At 40.3% G+C, this 17,375-nt stretch overlaps 1 protein-coding gene across 1 annotated transcript in view; it reads right to left on the reverse strand.

The window, feature by feature from the left end:
• The window catches only part of sat2a.1 (spermidine/spermine N1-acetyltransferase family member 2a, tandem duplicate 1), a 30,860-nt gene that overhangs the window by 13,008 nt on the left and 477 nt on the right, over window positions 1–17,375 (reverse strand). Inside the window, exon 2 of the mRNA XM_077227660.1 lies at window positions 14,833–14,932. The gene's annotated coding sequence lies outside the window, so the exon portion shown is untranslated. The remainder of the gene's footprint in view (window positions 1–14,832; window positions 14,933–17,375) is intronic.

The following is a 17,375-nucleotide window of genomic DNA, read 5'->3' on the forward strand; positions in this document are numbered from 1 at the left end:
TAATGGCAAGAATAGGCTGGTATTCAACTGCTCCTACCAGTATCGAGGGCAGATCCTCAATGACCATCTACTGCCTGGGCCGACATTAGGAGCATCACTACTGGGAGTTCTGCTAAGATTCCGAGAGCATGCAGTTGCGGTTAGCGGAGACATCAGAGGCATGTTCCACCAAGTTCGCCTCCTCCCAGAAGATCGTGCTCTGCTCAAATTCCTTTGGCGCGACGTCAGTCAAGAAGGCCCTCCTGCAGTGTACGAGTGGCAGGTGCTACCGTTTGGTACAACATGTAGCCCCTGCTGTGCCACATTCGCCTTACAGCGCCACGTCTCTGATAACAGCCAGCCAGATGAAGAGGTGAGGTTCTCAGTTGAGAAATGCTTTTATGTAGATAACTGCCTCCAGAGTGTTCCCAATATTGCTGATGCGAGGCACCTTGTAGACAAGCTACGAGCCCTTCTTGCGTCTGCAGGCTTTGATCTGCGTCAGTGGGCAAGCAACGAACCAGGTGTAATAAGTCACCTACCACAAGAGAGCTGCTCTGCCAGTGTTGAGCTATGGCTGGCTCAGAACAAGACAGATACCCCAGAATCTACTCTAGGGCTAAGCTGGCTCTTCCACACGGATGTACTTGGCTACAAGCATCGCCATGTGGAGTACGGGGTTCCCACGATGCGTAATATCTATAAGGTGCTGGCGAGTCAGTACGACCCCTTGGGGTTCATCCTACCCTACACCACCAGGGCTAAGATAATTGTCCGACACCTTTGGGACAAACACAGGGGATGGGATGATCCATTACTACCGCAGGAGCTTCTGCAGCAGTGGAAAGACTGGGAAGAAGAATTACAAGTCTTATCTCAAGTCACCCTGCCCCGACCATACTTGTCGAAGGACGTGGACACCTCCGGTCTTCAGAGAGAGGTGCATGTATTTTGCGACGCCTCAGAAGAGGCTTATGGATCAGTGGCATACCTCCGGACCACTGACAGACACGGTGAAGTGTATCTGTCATTCCTGATGGCCCGTTCTAGAGTTGCTCCCAAGCGATTTCACTCTATGCCCCGATTAGAACTCTGTGCTGCCCTTACGGGTGCACAGCTCTCGCAGGTGCTGAAGAGGGAGCTTACCATCCACATTGATCATACAATCCTTTGGTCAGATTCCACAACGGTGCTGACATGGCTGAGGTCTGAATCTTGCCGATTCAAGGTTTTTGTGGGCACCCGCGTGGCCGAGATACAGGAGCTGACTGACAGGCATGCCTGGAGATATGTTGATACCGCAAGAAACCCTGCTGATGACGTAACACGAGGGAAGAAGCTGAGAGAGCTTGTTCAGCCAAATAGATGGAGCCTGGGACCTGCCTTCCTCCTGACCAGTCCAGACTCATGGCCAGAGGACCCTGCTGTTGAACAAGCAGAAGATACCTCAGAGCTGCGCAAGTCTACTTTCTGTGGGGTCGCCACAGTTGCATCAAGCCAGTCGACTTCAGACGTGAGTCAATATGGCTCGTGGAAGGAGCTGCTGGATGAGACAGTGCAGGAGCTGCATGGGGCGGCCAACTCTAATGATAAGCCCACAGCTGAAGACTACCGACAGGCTGAACAGTTAATACTTCAGAGGGCTCAGAGGGATAGTTTTCAACAAGAGTACAGCCTCCTGAAAGCTGGTAAACCAGTTCCCAGCAGCAGTCGACTCCGCACGCTGTCTCCAGAGCTGGATGAAAAGGGAGAGCTCATTCGTGTTGGAGGACGACTCCGTCGAGCAGAAGGCTTAGAACTGACCACTCTTCATCCAGTCATCTTAGACCCAGGTCATCGAGTGACTACCCTCTTGATCCAAGACTTCGATAACCGCCTACGCCACCCAGGCCCAGAGCGGGTGTTCGCTGAGCTTCGACGCTCCTTCTGGATCCTGCGAGGGCGTGAGGCTGTCCGGCGCTACCAGTATAGCTGCGCTGACTGTCGGCGATGGAGGGCAAGACCTGCAGTGCCGAAAATGGCAGACCTGCCATCAGCCCGTCTGCGCCTTTACAAGCCGGCTTTCTATTCTACAGGGATGGACTGCTTTGGGCCATTTGAGGTCAAAGTTGGCCGGCGCCGGGAGAAGAGATGGGGGATCATTTTCAAGTGCCTCACAACGAGGGCAGTGCACTTGGACCTCCTTACCTCTATTGATACGGATGCTTTTCTGATGTCCCTTCGTCGGTTTATTTCCCGTAGAGGAACACCTGCCGAGCTGTTTTCCGATCAAGGGACAAATTTCAAGGGAGGTGAGCGAGAACTCCGTGAGACCTTCGCTGGAATGTCTAAAGAACTACAACATCTCCTTGCACCACAGAAGATCTCCTTCCGCTTTAACCCCCCAGCCGCTCCTCACTTCGGAGGGGTGTGGGAGAGGGAGATACGCTCAGTTAAGAGCGCACTCTATGCCACAGTCGGTGCTCAACCTGTTCCGGAAGAAGTGCTTCGCACTGTACTTACTGAGGTGGAAGGGATCCTTAACAGTAAGCCCTTGGGTTATGTGTCTTCAGATGCCAGCGACCCAGATCCAGTGACTCCCAGTGTTCTTCTTATGGGGCGGCCTGATGGTTCGTTGCCTCAGGTAGTCTACCCCGAAAGTGAGCTCATCTGTCGCCGCCGTTGGAAACACTCCCAAGTTTTGGCTGACCACTTTTGGGCCCGTTTCATCCGACTCTATGTGCCGAGCCTGCAAGCTCGCCAGAAGTGGCAGGCTACACCAGCTGATATTGAAGGGGACTGTGTAGTGATGATCGCTGACCCACATCTACCGAGGGCCCTCTGGCCCATTGGGAAAGTGGTCAAGACTCATCCCAGCCCTGACGGGCACATCAGGTCCGCTGATGTAAAGGTGAAGGAGAGAATCTACACACGGCCAGTTGCCAGGCTGGTTGTCCTCCCTGCACTTCCATCTGGAGAAGATGGAAACGGTTCCACTCCTGCCGCTACACCCCAGCCATAGAACTTTGTTGCCTTTATTGATGAGCGAATGTATTACATACATTCGGGGGCGGCTGTAGAAAAGGCCCCAAAGTTATGTCAGTGTTGATATTATTTAGTGTAGTTGACCATATTAGGCTTTATGTTTCACGTTTACTTCCGTTTATTCAGTGCTTGTAACGGTAGCCGAAGCGCGCGCTGGTTTGTATACTATCTGACGTCACACAGTTAGTATGCAGTACGATAGAGATAGTCAGTCAGTCGGTCGGTCGGATTGTAGATGTGAGCTGCACCTTTCTTCAGAGTGTGCGTAAATGAGAAGAGTAAGTACATCTGTGATATTGTATTATTTGTGAAACTAGTTATTTCTGTTATTTGATGTGGATAAGAGGTAGGAGTTTAAGGAGTCGCTATGCGACCGTGGTGCTAATTATATCCACGTTCGTTCATTTCACGCTTGAGCTTCGACTCGTCTGATTTAGTACGTCGAGTTAACGATATGTAATATCGTGTTTAGATGTGTTCATACTTTCATATTTGTTGTTAGGATTGATCAGTACTTTGTGGTTGAGTAAATTAAGAAGTAAGTGGTGGTAAATATTGTTATTTTGATCGCTATCGAGGTTTCTCTGTCAAGGCTTTGCTAGCTCGAATGGAATATAGCATTCAGTACGGGGTTTTTTCATAATAAAACCATCCAGCTGTTTAGTTAGTTGAAGCTATAAAGTGGATTATCATAGATGACAGTAAGTGCTTTCTATGTGGGAATTTAACTTATGATAGAAAATCTGAGGATCCTTTATAATAAGTGTTTGAATCTTTACATTATGCTTACAGTATTAGAGTTTAAGAGATATACTGTATAGTTATATATACTGACTATTGTTTGCTTTGTTTAGTAATGTATATTAGTGCTTAGAGAGGAATGAGTGTATGCATATTTTTGATTTATTCATTTGTAATTTGTTTCTCTCTTTATAGAAACCACACTCATAATTACACTCACCCTCAAACTCACTCACACAAGAAAGAGGAATAAAGAAACAGAATCAGAACTATTTCTCCGCTCTTTATTTCATACTCTGGAACATTTGGCCTTAAGTGGTGTTCTGGCCGACACACCTGAGTGAACTTGGTGATAAACCCAGAACTAGCACCTAGACTGAGCGTCTACCCATTATCTTCACTACACTCAAGGTCGGATGTACTAACAGTGAAATTAACGTGAGAATGTCCACGCCAATTTCATGTCTGGCGTACGTACATTGCTCATGGTTTTTGTCCGTTGGCGACTCTTACAGGCAATGAAGTTAAGTTGCAAACATTACACAACGAATTGTTCTACAAGTCTATCGCACTACCACCTGCAATTTATAAAATAATTTACATATATTGTCACACAAGCCTTATGGGAATATTCTATCAATTATGCAATTAAGTAAGAACATATAAAAGCATATGCAAATTGATACAACCCTTAGTCTATGCCAATGGCAGCTTTGGCCTTATTAGAGGACATTGCTATGGCAGAATCCGAAGAGAACGAGTTTTTAGGGACCACAATGATTTTCTGGCCCAGGATGATGACTGGCTTATCAGCCGTTTCAGATTTCCAAGGGCTATCCTCTAGGAGCTCTGTGCTGAGTTGGGTCCGAATCTAGAGAGAGAGAGACAGCGAGGAGCCACGCAATACCCGTTCCCTTGCAGGTGCTGACAACACTTGGTTTCCTGGCAACTGGTTCTTTCCAAAAGGAACTGGCAGACCATTCAGGAATAAGCCAGTCGTCTTTGAGCCACGCAACGTCAGCGTTATGGGTCGGGATCATCCGCATGTCTACCAGGTATATAAGGTTCCCATATGATGCAGTTGACCAGCCAAACATTAAAACGCAATTTGCAGCGATAGCCGGTTTTCCTAATGTAATCGGACCGATCGACTGCACACACATTGCTATAAAGGCGCCACCTGAAGAAGAATTTGCATATGTGAATCGGAAACATTTCCATTCAATAAATGTGAAGATAATATTGGTTACCTTCGTGGCAGTCCTGTAGTAAATCCGAGTCTCCCACAGCAGCAGATACTACTCCGGAGAGTAAAGTGTCACCCATAATTGAGGCAACTCTCTGCTCAAAGGGTGTAAGTTCATCGACCCCTTTACCACTGCCTGTTGTGCCCACACTTTGTCGGTGCGCAGCAGTTCTACATTTAACGTCCACCTTTATATCAGACCATTTCTTTTTAAGGTCATTTACAGTGCGTCTTTCAGATCCCACTGCATTGACGGCATCAGCAAACTCTCCCACTCATATTTTTTCCTTTTGTTATAAATTCCGGAGGACAAAGTTCCAAATATTTTTTTTTTCGTTTCTACCTCCGGTAGTAGCACCTCCGATTCACTTTCTGTAAAGTTTCGCTTCTTGCCGCTTGCTTTAGCCATTTCCTTACTTCTTTCTTTTGACAAAGTGGACTCATTACCATATTTAAATGTATTTAATTAAGGGAGGAGACTGGGTGGGGCGTTGTGCTCGTGCATGTGCGCTCATTTTTACGTTAATTGGGATGTACAAAGAGAATATGCGTGGGATGACACTGGACTTTAGGCAATTTGGCATTTCCTTCTCCCCAGTCTTCCTCCAGACTCTGGCACCTTGATTTCCGAATGACATGCAAAATTTGCTTTCATCCGAAAAAAGTACTTTGGACCACTGAGCAACAGTCCAGTGCTGCTTCTCTGTAGCCCAAGTCAGGCGCTTCTGCCGCTGTTTCTGGTTCAAAAGTGGCTTGACCTGGGGAATGCGGCACCTGTAGCCCATTTCCTGCACACGCCTGTGCACGGTGGCTCTGGATGTTTCTACTCCAGACTCAGTCCACTGCTTCCGCAGGTCCCCCAAGGTCTGGAATCGGTCCTTCTCCACAATCTTCCTCAGGGTCCGGTCACCTCTTCTCGTTGTGCAGCGTTTTTTGCAACACTTTTCCTTCCCACAGACTTCCCACTGAGGTGCCTTGATACAGCACTCTGGGAACAGCCTATTTGTTCAGAAATTTCTTTCTGTGTCTTACCCTCTTGCTTGAGGGTGTCAATGAAGGCCTTCTGGACAGCAGTCAGGTCGGCAGTCTTACCCATGATTGCGGTTTTGAGTAATGAAACAGGCTGGGAGTTTTTAAAAGCCTCAGGAATCTTTTGCAGGTGTTTAGAGTTAATTAGTTGATTCAGATGATTAGGTTAATAGCTCGTTTAGAGACCCTTTTCATGATATGCTAATTTTTTGAGATAGGAATTTTGGGTTTTCGTGAGCTGTATGCCAAAATCATCAGTATTAAAACAATGAAATACCTGAAATATTTCAGTTGGTGTGCAATGAATCTAAAATATATGAAAGTTTAATTTTTATCATTACATTATGGAAAATAATGAACTTTATCACAATAAACTAATTTTTTGAGAAGGACCGTACAGTGCACTATGTAGGGTATAGGGAACAATTCAGACAGTGTAAATATGCTTTTCATTGGGAAAATTTCTGGTTTGTCGTTAGTATCACGTGAACCGCCACATTCTGCTCCAGTCCAGAGACATAGCGCAGAGCGGATCATATGCGCGAGACCACAAAACATATCGGACCCATTTGAATTATACACAAAATGCTATATTTTAAAACAATATGGAGGAGATAAGGAGGAAGCTGCGGCTTTAATAAGCTCATTGGCTCTAGTCGAGCTGTGATATAAACTAAACGCTATTGGCTTTTTTTTTTAAATGGGAGGACCTGTTCAATAGGGTTAGGGTCCCACCCTCTCTTCCTGTTTTACTGGAAATTACGTCAACACTGAATAATGCTGTGTGTTTCAAGGCACTTCAGTGAGCTTTTAACAGTTGCTTTCATTATTACTAGTAATATCACCGTTTACTGTGAGGTTTAATTATTAGCTTGTGTGACCAAACTATTTCTCCCTCACACATTATTTCATGAATCATTCAAATATGACACATATTCAACCAGTATTAAAGCTGGAATAACCTTGAACAAAACATAAGGAAAGGAGAAAATAATTTTTGTTTCTTGAGTACAAGTCTTCCAAATTTACGTCAGTTGGCCAACATTCATTAAGATTAAGATTATTTGGTATTACCTATTGTTTATTTCAAATGTAATTTAATAAAACTATCCGAAACTGTAATGCATGTAAACTCAAATGCCTTTCGTTCTCAGTTTATTACCCCATATTGTAAATAAAGAATATACTATGTATTATGTGACTGAACAGTTTATATAACAACATAAATATATCCATAAAATATTCAAAAGTGCATGTGTCTAGAATCAAATTGACTTTTACAAGCATAGGCCCTATTCTGAATTTACTGTTTAGATTGCATATGTAACCAGTTCATAATATGATAACATCTTTCCTTGAGCTTTTTCATTCATTATTGCATTAGCTAATTAAATGTAAGGCCAGTAATCAAAAGGACCACACATTCCACACCACAAAGTCGCAATTCAACTCAGGGGTGTAAACTGTATTTTCAGAGTTAGTAGGCTATATGCTGCTAAATATAGATTCGTTGGCTCGGGCATTACAAACAGGGTGGGGAATGGGGATGCTTTCATTTGAACAGTTATATTCAGATTTCGCTCTCAGAAACTGGCCTTATGCCACTCAAAACAGGTTCAGTGTTGAAGTAATGGGCGCTGCTGACTGAACCGTTGTCTGAGGCTGACTAACTCAAGCGAGGGGGAAAAGAAAAGCTGCCGTTTTCCATCAGCGACTCATGATCTTCAGATGATGACGTCTGTGAACGATCCAACCGCATGACCGCGCGCGCTTCTGTCCATTCAATTGACCTATGGCTAAGCCACGCCCCCTTCACTCACTCGGACAAACAGTCAACATTCGGTGACAGGCGCTATATTTAGTTATGTTGAAGAGGAGTGAAAAGGCTAATGTTTTGCTAAAAGAAAAACCACAAAGTTCCCCAGTTGTTTTGGTAGAAAGTTGTCTAAAATGTTGTGCTTTAATATGTAAGTAATGGTTCATGATCAAATTAAATATGTACAGGTCTAATAAGTTGCATACGTTTCCAGGACAAGCCTTTTTACCATCTTTACCTAGAGTACCTCTCCATTAGTTTGGTGCTACAGTATTTACATGAATCATTCAGCACAACATTGCTAACATTTGTTATCTCGGTTATTTAATGATACGTTAATGAAGCTAAGTGACAAGATGTACAACACAGCTAGAAGCTAACGTTAACGTTTTCTAATGTTAGGCTAACAATAGCCTAACGTTACGTTAGACATGTTAAAAATAACGTTCAAATACGTTGTTGACTTAACGTTACCTTAGAACAGATGTAGACATCCTTGTTTAATTTATCCACGTTTAGTTGGTGTTGTGGTCTACCGCATAACTTAATCCAGAGCAGACACTTATTTATCTCGCTTGAGATGTGACTTAATTTGGAAAGGGTAAAAAATACACACTGTCGCCCAGCCTCTCGGGATACCCTAATAAATTTATGAAGACACTGTAACCTTTATTGTTACATATTTTTATATTGTTTTATTACAATGCTATCATATGTTGTGCAGTCGATTTGCTTATTTTGTTGTAAATAAAAAAGTCTGAGAATTTCACTGCTAAATTCCTATTAAAATGATGGTATTCTGCCATGTTTCTCACTGACACGCCCCCAACTGCTAAAGATCAGGGATCAAAATAAATCCTGAGCTTCCCACTAGTATTTACGACTTTGTGTTGCCATTCATGTGCATTCAACTCATAAATACAATCTTTCTGACATGACTTGAACACACCAACTTTCTTGTGTAGTACGGAGCCCCTAAAGAGACATGGTGAAGAAAAAAAATATGAGATGGGAGGAAAAATCTCTTGCAAAAGTTTTGCACTCCCCCGAGAAACTTTGCGTTCACTTGGAAAGAACACAAAAGTTTTGTGAGCGAACGCAAAAGCATTGACTTATATTTTTCCTCCCATTTCATATTTTTTTCCACAACCACATCCCCTTTGGAGCTCCATATTTAGGAACTAACGTGCAACTTATATAAAAAGCGTAATTAAGTAGAGTGTAATTAATAAACAAAACATAAAACTCTCTTAAAGTAATGTTAACCACAGACCTATAATTTCCTCTTAAATCCATAGTAAATTTCAGAAAGTTATGGTTAGGATTGAAAACCATGACTGGAAAAAGTTAATTCTCTTCTGGGTTTAAAGACTACACACTGAACATCTCAATTTGTGCCCGAAATGTCAAGGATAACACTGACGTAAAGAGGACCTGTGAGTGATCTACAGATGTACGAAAATGTTGATGGCGACATGAAAGAGCAAAAAATAGATGCAACTTTTTTCTTTACGCCACATGCTGCCCCGGCATATAGGCTCATTAGTACCAGTACAGCGCCAAGAACCATTATATAACTGACATTAACACTTCTAACTACAGTGCTTAGAAAACTCATGCATTCATGGAAAAATGACGACTCTGACGTCACAACCAGTAGCCTAAGTCCTTTTATACACACCTCATAAAGAGCACCAGATGGAAGAACAGAGGCTCAGTCACTCTTCACATAGGATGTAAGAACCTTTATGTAGAATGCGATTGATCCAAACAGGGAAAGAAATTGAGGATTTTAGCTGTATTTAGCAGTCAGTGCAAACAATGTAAAGGTACACTAAATGCAAAATGTAAACAGTGCAAAAATAACAACTGCCTACACCGAAAATAACATCATCTGAAGGTCTGCTCACAGCCTTCATACTATATAATGCATTCTGCTCTTGATCCTGTGCTGGGCAGGAAACCGTCTTCCTTTCCTGTTTAGTCTCTGACGTGATGACATTCTTGTTTGGCTACTAGTATCTTTTTTAGGGTGCTTTCCTTAGTTCAAATGTGGCATGATTAAACTTTTTTTATTTTTTTTATTAAAACAAGAAATAATAATAAAATAATATTTTCAAACTGGCATCCGAAGACCCCTCGAGGGAAGTGTAAAAACAGTGTAATAATAAAAAAAATATTATATATATAATATAATATAATAAAAAAAAAAAAAACATTATCATTCTAAATAAATACTTAATTTGAATACATTTAATTCATATTATTTATTGTTCACAGACAGTATAAACTGTGTCTTTATACATGAAAATATAGAATGGTCATATATGAATATTACGGCTGTAGAATAAAATATTGGAAACCTCTGGCCTAGAGGACATTCATGTAAAATTAGTACTACCTGGACAGTATTACAGTAAAGTAGAATTTTGCGTTTTTGTCAAATAAGTACAATTAACCAAGTTATTGTTTTTTTATATATAGATCAGATAAAAAAATGAGGGAAATGAGCTCATAATCTAGCTGATGCAACCGAGCCGCAAGCGAATTCAAGAGTGAGGAAAAGGGGGGGAAATCTGTTATTCAGTGTACAGGACTAACGTCCCTCTTTCCCATATTAGGAGAAGAACAACTGTTTGTCATCATCGCTGCCGTATCTGAATGAGGAAATAAACGTTGGCCGTCAGCGTCCAGACGCATTAGTCATGGGACATACAGTGACTCGTGCTGGTCGTGTTGGGTCGTCCAGCGCAAGACTTAATATTTTGTTAGACATTAACCGTTTCAGTCAGTGAGTGAGCCATTCAGAAATGTTTGAATTTCCCTCACCTAAACTACATCTGCTATTGGTAAAACCTTATTTTATCATGGACTTTTGTCCACACTCAACTGACCTTCGCGCAGTATTCTTGAGCAGACATAGCTGCTCTTCAGGGTGTGTTTGCAGCCAAAACAAACATGTACATTTTCTAGTACACGTGTTATTTACACATCCAGAAGACTATGAGTAGAGGCACTCATGGACAGTGTGCACACACCTAATCACGCCAACAAGAAAGAACATTGAGGGAATTATTTTGGATAGTGTGAGTGCTGTAGCTGTAGCACGTTTTAAGAAATTTTCTAAAGAAAAAAACAAGAACACAAAATTGAGGCCTATTATTTGCCTGATTGTTTCACAGTGTAATTCAAGTTGATTGGCCATATTTTAACAGAATGACTTTGGGTAGACGACAACAGATTTATTTAAAAGATTTTCCTTCGTGTTTTTTAAAAGTTTAGCTACAGTCGACAACTGTCAAAACAATCCCTGTTCACACGGATCGACCAAAACAACAAAAAACGCTGTATTATTCATGCAAGGCCGGTTGGCGATGTCACTGTAAAGAAACACCACGTGCCTATAACCTGAAGACGTGATACACATGCACATGATGTCACCATTTTCACAAACTCTCTATGATAATGGTATCATTTTCAAAAGGCCCCCAAAAAGCCATTGTGTAGATGAATCACCAAAACGCATTGAAAAAAATTATTCATTGAATTATATATATTGAAATTCATTTTTTTGTTGAAAATGGTCGTGTAAACGACCGCTAAAATATCCCAGAGGCTTATATTAATTACAATTGACTAATAGATTTGGCATTATGTCTGCCATTTTTTGTCCTTTATGTTTTCTTTTCATTCCTTAAACAAAACATTCATCTAAACATGAAAACAAAGCATTGAACGAGAATTTATTTTTTTGATTTGTTTTTGTTTTCAAAGCATATTGGCAAAAGAAAGAGCATTTGGATGTATAAAAAGCAATAACTTTGAAACTATAAATGCAACATACAATCCCATATATAAAAAAAGATAAACAAGAAGCTCATGCTTAGAATATTATATTTCTGCACGTGAAGCGTTTAGTCAAATAAATCTAGGTATTTGTCATGTTTGATTAAAAAGGAAGACTCATCTAATTAAGAAGTATATTAGGCAATTAGATTGACGCTGTCCTAATGTTAATACTCCATACATGCAGGTTACGTTGTGAACTCAAAACGTGTTACGTGGGAGAGGCTGTATAAATTGTCACAACTAATCTTATAATGCTGTTTATGGCTCGCTCACTTTAACTAAATTTAGCACCAGTGCTTTGTCAGAGGTCACACATAAATATTCAGCACGCAGCTGTCTCTGAATCTGCTACAGCAGACAAAGTCCAGTACTAATAAATATCTCTGTGTTTCAAATTAAAACATCCAACATCTCTTAACCCCAATTCTGTCATATTTTACAGCCCTTTGAAAAAAGCCATTTATAACTTCACTAAACAGACATTAGTTTAAAATAATGTACATGAACTGTTAGAAGCATATTAGGAGTCTTTCCAAATCAATTACCACGAGCATAAATGATGTACATCTCTCACTAGCCGCGTTTCCATTACCCTTCAAATTGCGCAAATTGAAATTGCGAATTGAAAATACGCCCAATGGGAGCACGTCAATTTCGCAAAAACCCTCATTTATCGCAACAAAAAAAGATTTTATGCTCGAACGTGGTGGTTTTTTCAGGCAATTCGAAAAATAAATATTTTGCAAAACTGCAATGGAAACAGTTTTTGCGCATTTACAGGTCACCTGACGTAGAAGACGCGGTATGTTTGGACAGAATACGAGACAGAGTTCTAAATTAAATTCATAAAAGACAAAAGAATTACAGGAATGCTGGATTCTAAAACTCAAAGAAATGCCACAAGCAAGACCTCGAAGCAGAAATGAGGGAGAAAAACCAAGAAACAAATCATTTGTGCCGCTCAAGTACTATAAGGGTCTTTCCTTGCCATTAATGATTGGATAACACACATACGTCTCATTCGATTAATAATAATGGCAAGTGCAGTGGCTGGGATATACATAAAACTACCAACATCCGTTGCCATGATTTTTGGGATTATTTATCGCGAAAAATGAAGTTTTAGTCGCCTAACATCGGTTAATCCAAACACCGTAATTTCGCAATAGATTTTGTCGACATTTAGGAAAAATCGCAAAAGTTTTGCGCAAATCTGTAATGGAAGCGCGCCTACTGTCACATTTGAATCATATTTAGGGGCCAAGCACAGAAGGTGTTCCTATAATTCTTCTACCATTTCTTCTTCTTCCGTATGGAAGTCTATGGCAGCCCAGAGAACCGCTTGCGGGAAAGTTATGAAATTTGGCACACTGATAGAGGACAGTCACATTAGCAAATTTGGAGTCTCTAACTCAATCCCTCTAGTGCCACCAACTGTCCAAAGTTTCATTCCTGTTTATGCTAATAACTTTTTAACCGTAAAGGCTAGAAACAAAAATCGTGTTTCTTCTGATTCTTTGGCTCATTCGATTGCATCCTATGACATAATTTTCTGTCATGAAAATCTTTCTGCCATTTTGAATTCTCTGAAAAACCTACTTTTTTCGATCTCCTCCTAGACGGTTGCTCCGATTTTCACAAAAATTGTACCAGATCATCTTCAGATCATGCCAACAAAAAGTTCAAGTTCAAGTTGATTCGTCAAACCGTTCTCGAATACCGTGCAAACTAATTTTACGTAGCGCTTGCGAAAACAAAAAACTTAAAGCTGTATCTCCGAAACGCTTTATCGTATTCAGACAAAACTTGGTACATGTCATCACAAGCAAGACCTGAGGCAACATGCTGCGTTTCGGCACAGCGCTACCTACTGGTCCGCAGATACGAAAATGGATATTTTTGCTTATAACTTCAGAACGGTTTATCCAAAAATCATAAAAGTGGTCTCGTTAAATTCAGGGTGTCATGCCGATTTGGCTAATATCTCATTTTCCCATATTGACCATTTTGAATCTTTTACTAAAATGCTGTATTTTATGAACACATGAACGTAGTGTTACGAAACTCGGTATGGGTCATCAATACAATGCCCTGAAGGAGCCTGAGAAGTTTCGAACCAGTGCCACCTAGTGCCAAAATACATTTTTCAAATGTTTATAACTCTGGGTGTGGTTGAATTATTTTCACGGGAGTGAAAATCTCCTTAGGTTCCTGAATCCTTGCCGAGTCCAACGATACCAAACCTAGGTTTCGACTTACTGTTTGAGTAGCGTAGTGATTTAGCGCTTAAAAAACATTTGCTAATATCTTCGAAACCGTTAAACCGATCGAGACGAAACCACTGTAGGAAGCTTGGAAACAGGTCTTTGGTAAAATGTTAATGCCCAAATGTCAAAATTTAGATAGTAAGTGGCAAAAAAATCCAATCAATGTCGCCCATGGGTCATTTCTTATGCTCTCATACATATAAATGTGTATAACTCTAAAACAAAATGAGATATTTTCATCAAATTTGACACATATATGGGCTCACTCTGAGAACACATTAAAAAAGCGGTGGAACTGCATCACTTGGTGGCTCTATAATAGAACAAAACAAGGACATTGCCATTAATTATCATGATATAAAATGCTACACTTTATGAATGCATTGGTGCTCTTCAGCTATCAGGTTAACCATAAGCTACATTAGCATTAAGATAGCTTAGCATGCTAATCTGGTTAACATGCCAGTGTCATGCAAAATCAGCGTCAACTGGAGATGGTGCTCACTGCAGAACACAGAATCCAGGAACCTTACATATACCTAAACCTACCATCTCCACCCCCTGATCCCTAAACCCACCCCTAATCCTACCCATCTCCACCCCTTAGATCTGGATCCAACTCCGCCCCCAGGATCTCGTGTACTGCAATGAGGTGCTACTGGTCAACTGAGCGGCGCAAATTGCTAAACCATGTGTCATGAGCCTTGAACCAGCCCTGTGGGTTCGAATCTTGTGTGGCACATGCCCAGACTGCAATAGGTACTGTGGCCAGAAGTGGTGCAAAGATGTTTCATTTCCAGCCATTGTTCTATCTGAGAAGGAACTCAATAAATAAGACATGTAGCGCATACAAAAATGATTAATTTTGAGTTGATTCTCACTTGAATTATCGAACATCTTCATCTTGTTGAATGCATGTCTTCCCAGTGGCGCAATGAGATGAGTGACAGGCATCTGATCCAAAGATAATGGGTTCAAGTCCTGTGTGGGAAGAATTTAGAAAAAGTGAGGAATATTGTGTCATTTTGATTCCTTTATTATTCAAGCGTTGTACTAATCTTTCTTTCTCTTGGATTTCATTTTGAGTTCATTTTCACCTGTACTTTTGAACCAGCTGTTTTTTAAAGTACATTCAATTTCTGCTGTTTTTGCTCTTCACTGCTGTTGTAGCTGCTTCATGGGCTTGGAACTGCTTTACTGATCACTGCTTTATGATATCGTTTAGTTTATTATAAGCGCACGCTGCAGTTTTGTCATCTGTCGCTTTAAATGCTCAAGCTCTTTAAAGCAAGATGGATTTTGATTAGCTATCAATGTTTTTATCATCCATTAGCTGGTAAAAAAGCAATTTCAACGACATCGTTCTGCTGTGAATTATTCTTTTACATTTAAAACGATTTATAGAACAAAATCTTTATCGTTATAGTTATTGTCTATAACGATATAGACAGTGCTTTAAATCTCTTGACAAACTAAGAGACGTAAATGACATTTGTATGTATTTGAAATAAAAGATATAGGTTGTACTGAATGTCAGCTAGCTTATTTTGCTAAAAATAAGAATTTATTAAGTCCACATGTCATGCAAACAAGAAACTACTAACCACAGGTTAAGAGCTGTCGATCCAACCACACAACTTTGCGATGCCATTGTTGGCTAACGATGCTTTTGGGAAACACGCATAAAAGATCTAGTAAATAGCTACCTGCTTAGAGAAAAGGCCCAAATCACATTTTAGACTAATTAAAAATGTCCCCTATTTAGAGCAGGCACTCCCTGCTTTTTGAGATTTTCTTGTTTTTGTTGGAAAGCTTTAGTTGAGGCCTGTAAGATAAGATATGAAGGTTTTTTGAAAGAAGTGGGTGGTTGCTCTGATTGCTAAGATGTTGAGTTGTAGAAAGAAAACTGCAAACATTTTTTATGTTTTGCTTTCCTGAAGTTCTCAGGCTCCACAAATAGCAACCCCACCCCTAAAAATAACAACACAACTTGATGGACATTAGATTAAGATCAAAGATATAACCAAAAAGATTTTTATCCAGAAATGGTTGTATTTCTTTTTACACAGCAGTGTTTATATTGCATTTATATATATTTATTTTGCACGTATGATGCCCCTGTATGTTCATGCCAATTTGCTATCCTATTGGCAAAAATAATGAAGTCGTTTACGTCAAAAGATTTTCCCGTGACAATTGTTCAGTCATTCCTGCTTTGGCACTGTGCAAAAAACCTGGCACACTGTATTTCATGTTCGGTTTACATGAAAGACACAGTGTTCAAAAAACGGGTTTGTACTGAATGTGTTGGACTCATTATGCATTCTGTGAGTTTGTGTGTTGTTTGGGGGGGGGGGGTTGTGGCGTCATTGGCAGTTGTATAATAGCACTGCTGTGCTACCAAAGGTACTTTGGTGGGTGTGTCTCCCAAGTCTCCCATTTGATGATTACACAGGGACTCAGTGTTCAGTCTAAACACATGGCATGAATTAACTGAATTCACGTTCACCTACTCTACTGAAAAACCCAGAAAACTATTAAAACACATACAAATGTTTAAATCTTCTAAAATATAAGACATCCAATCTTCTTTATTTGTGTACTATATATATATATATAATTTTTTTTTTTTTTAAATCAGAGATTCGCTATTTAGGAGACAAGATTCCCAATTTCACTAAACCAGGCTGGTGGAAATTCAATAATGTGCAGTGGAATAGGAAGAGATAAACAGATGAGAGCTCCAGAGAAATAAAATCATACATTACAATCAAACAATAAAAGTACAATATAAACACATCACTGACAGAGCGAAGCATAACTATCAGTGCAGTAGAGATGAGTACAAACAAATTACAGGCAATTTGCACAGTGTGAAGGTTTTGGTTGCAATGGGAAAGATGCTGTTAAGAGACGTACTGTAAAATAATTCCAGTAAAAGTTCACATTTTGTGCAATCTTTATGGGTCCATAAAAGTGAAACTATGGGCCTTTTACACAACACTTTTTATAAACTAAAAACAGAAAAATGTTTTGGCGGATCATTTATACGACAACTTTGGAAATTCAAAGTGCAAGTTTTTATATAGACAAAAACGCAAATTTGTGAAAACGGTGATGCATATCACATGTTCAGTCTTTAGGCACATAGTGTTTCTTTACGTGACATCGCCAACTACTGGCCAGGCAAGCCATACAGCGTTTTTAGTTGTTTTGGTGGCTCTGTTTTAATGGGTTTGTTGTCGTCTGTACATGAAAAATGCAAAAGAAAAACTTAAATTTTTACTACATAATAAACGTACCCTTAGAAAGTGTTACAACCTTCTAATCAACTATATATATTTTTAAAACAAGTCAACTAACACTCGCTAGTTTCCACAGCTTGTCAGCTGTCTAATAAAGAGTCGAATATTATATAGGCCTT

This window comes from Siphateles boraxobius, unplaced genomic scaffold, assembly GCF_051911475.1.
Source record: "Siphateles boraxobius isolate OS27281-9 unplaced genomic scaffold, OSU_SipBor_1 130, whole genome shotgun sequence".
Taxonomy (NCBI): domain Eukaryota; kingdom Metazoa; phylum Chordata; class Actinopteri; order Cypriniformes; family Leuciscidae; genus Siphateles; species Siphateles boraxobius.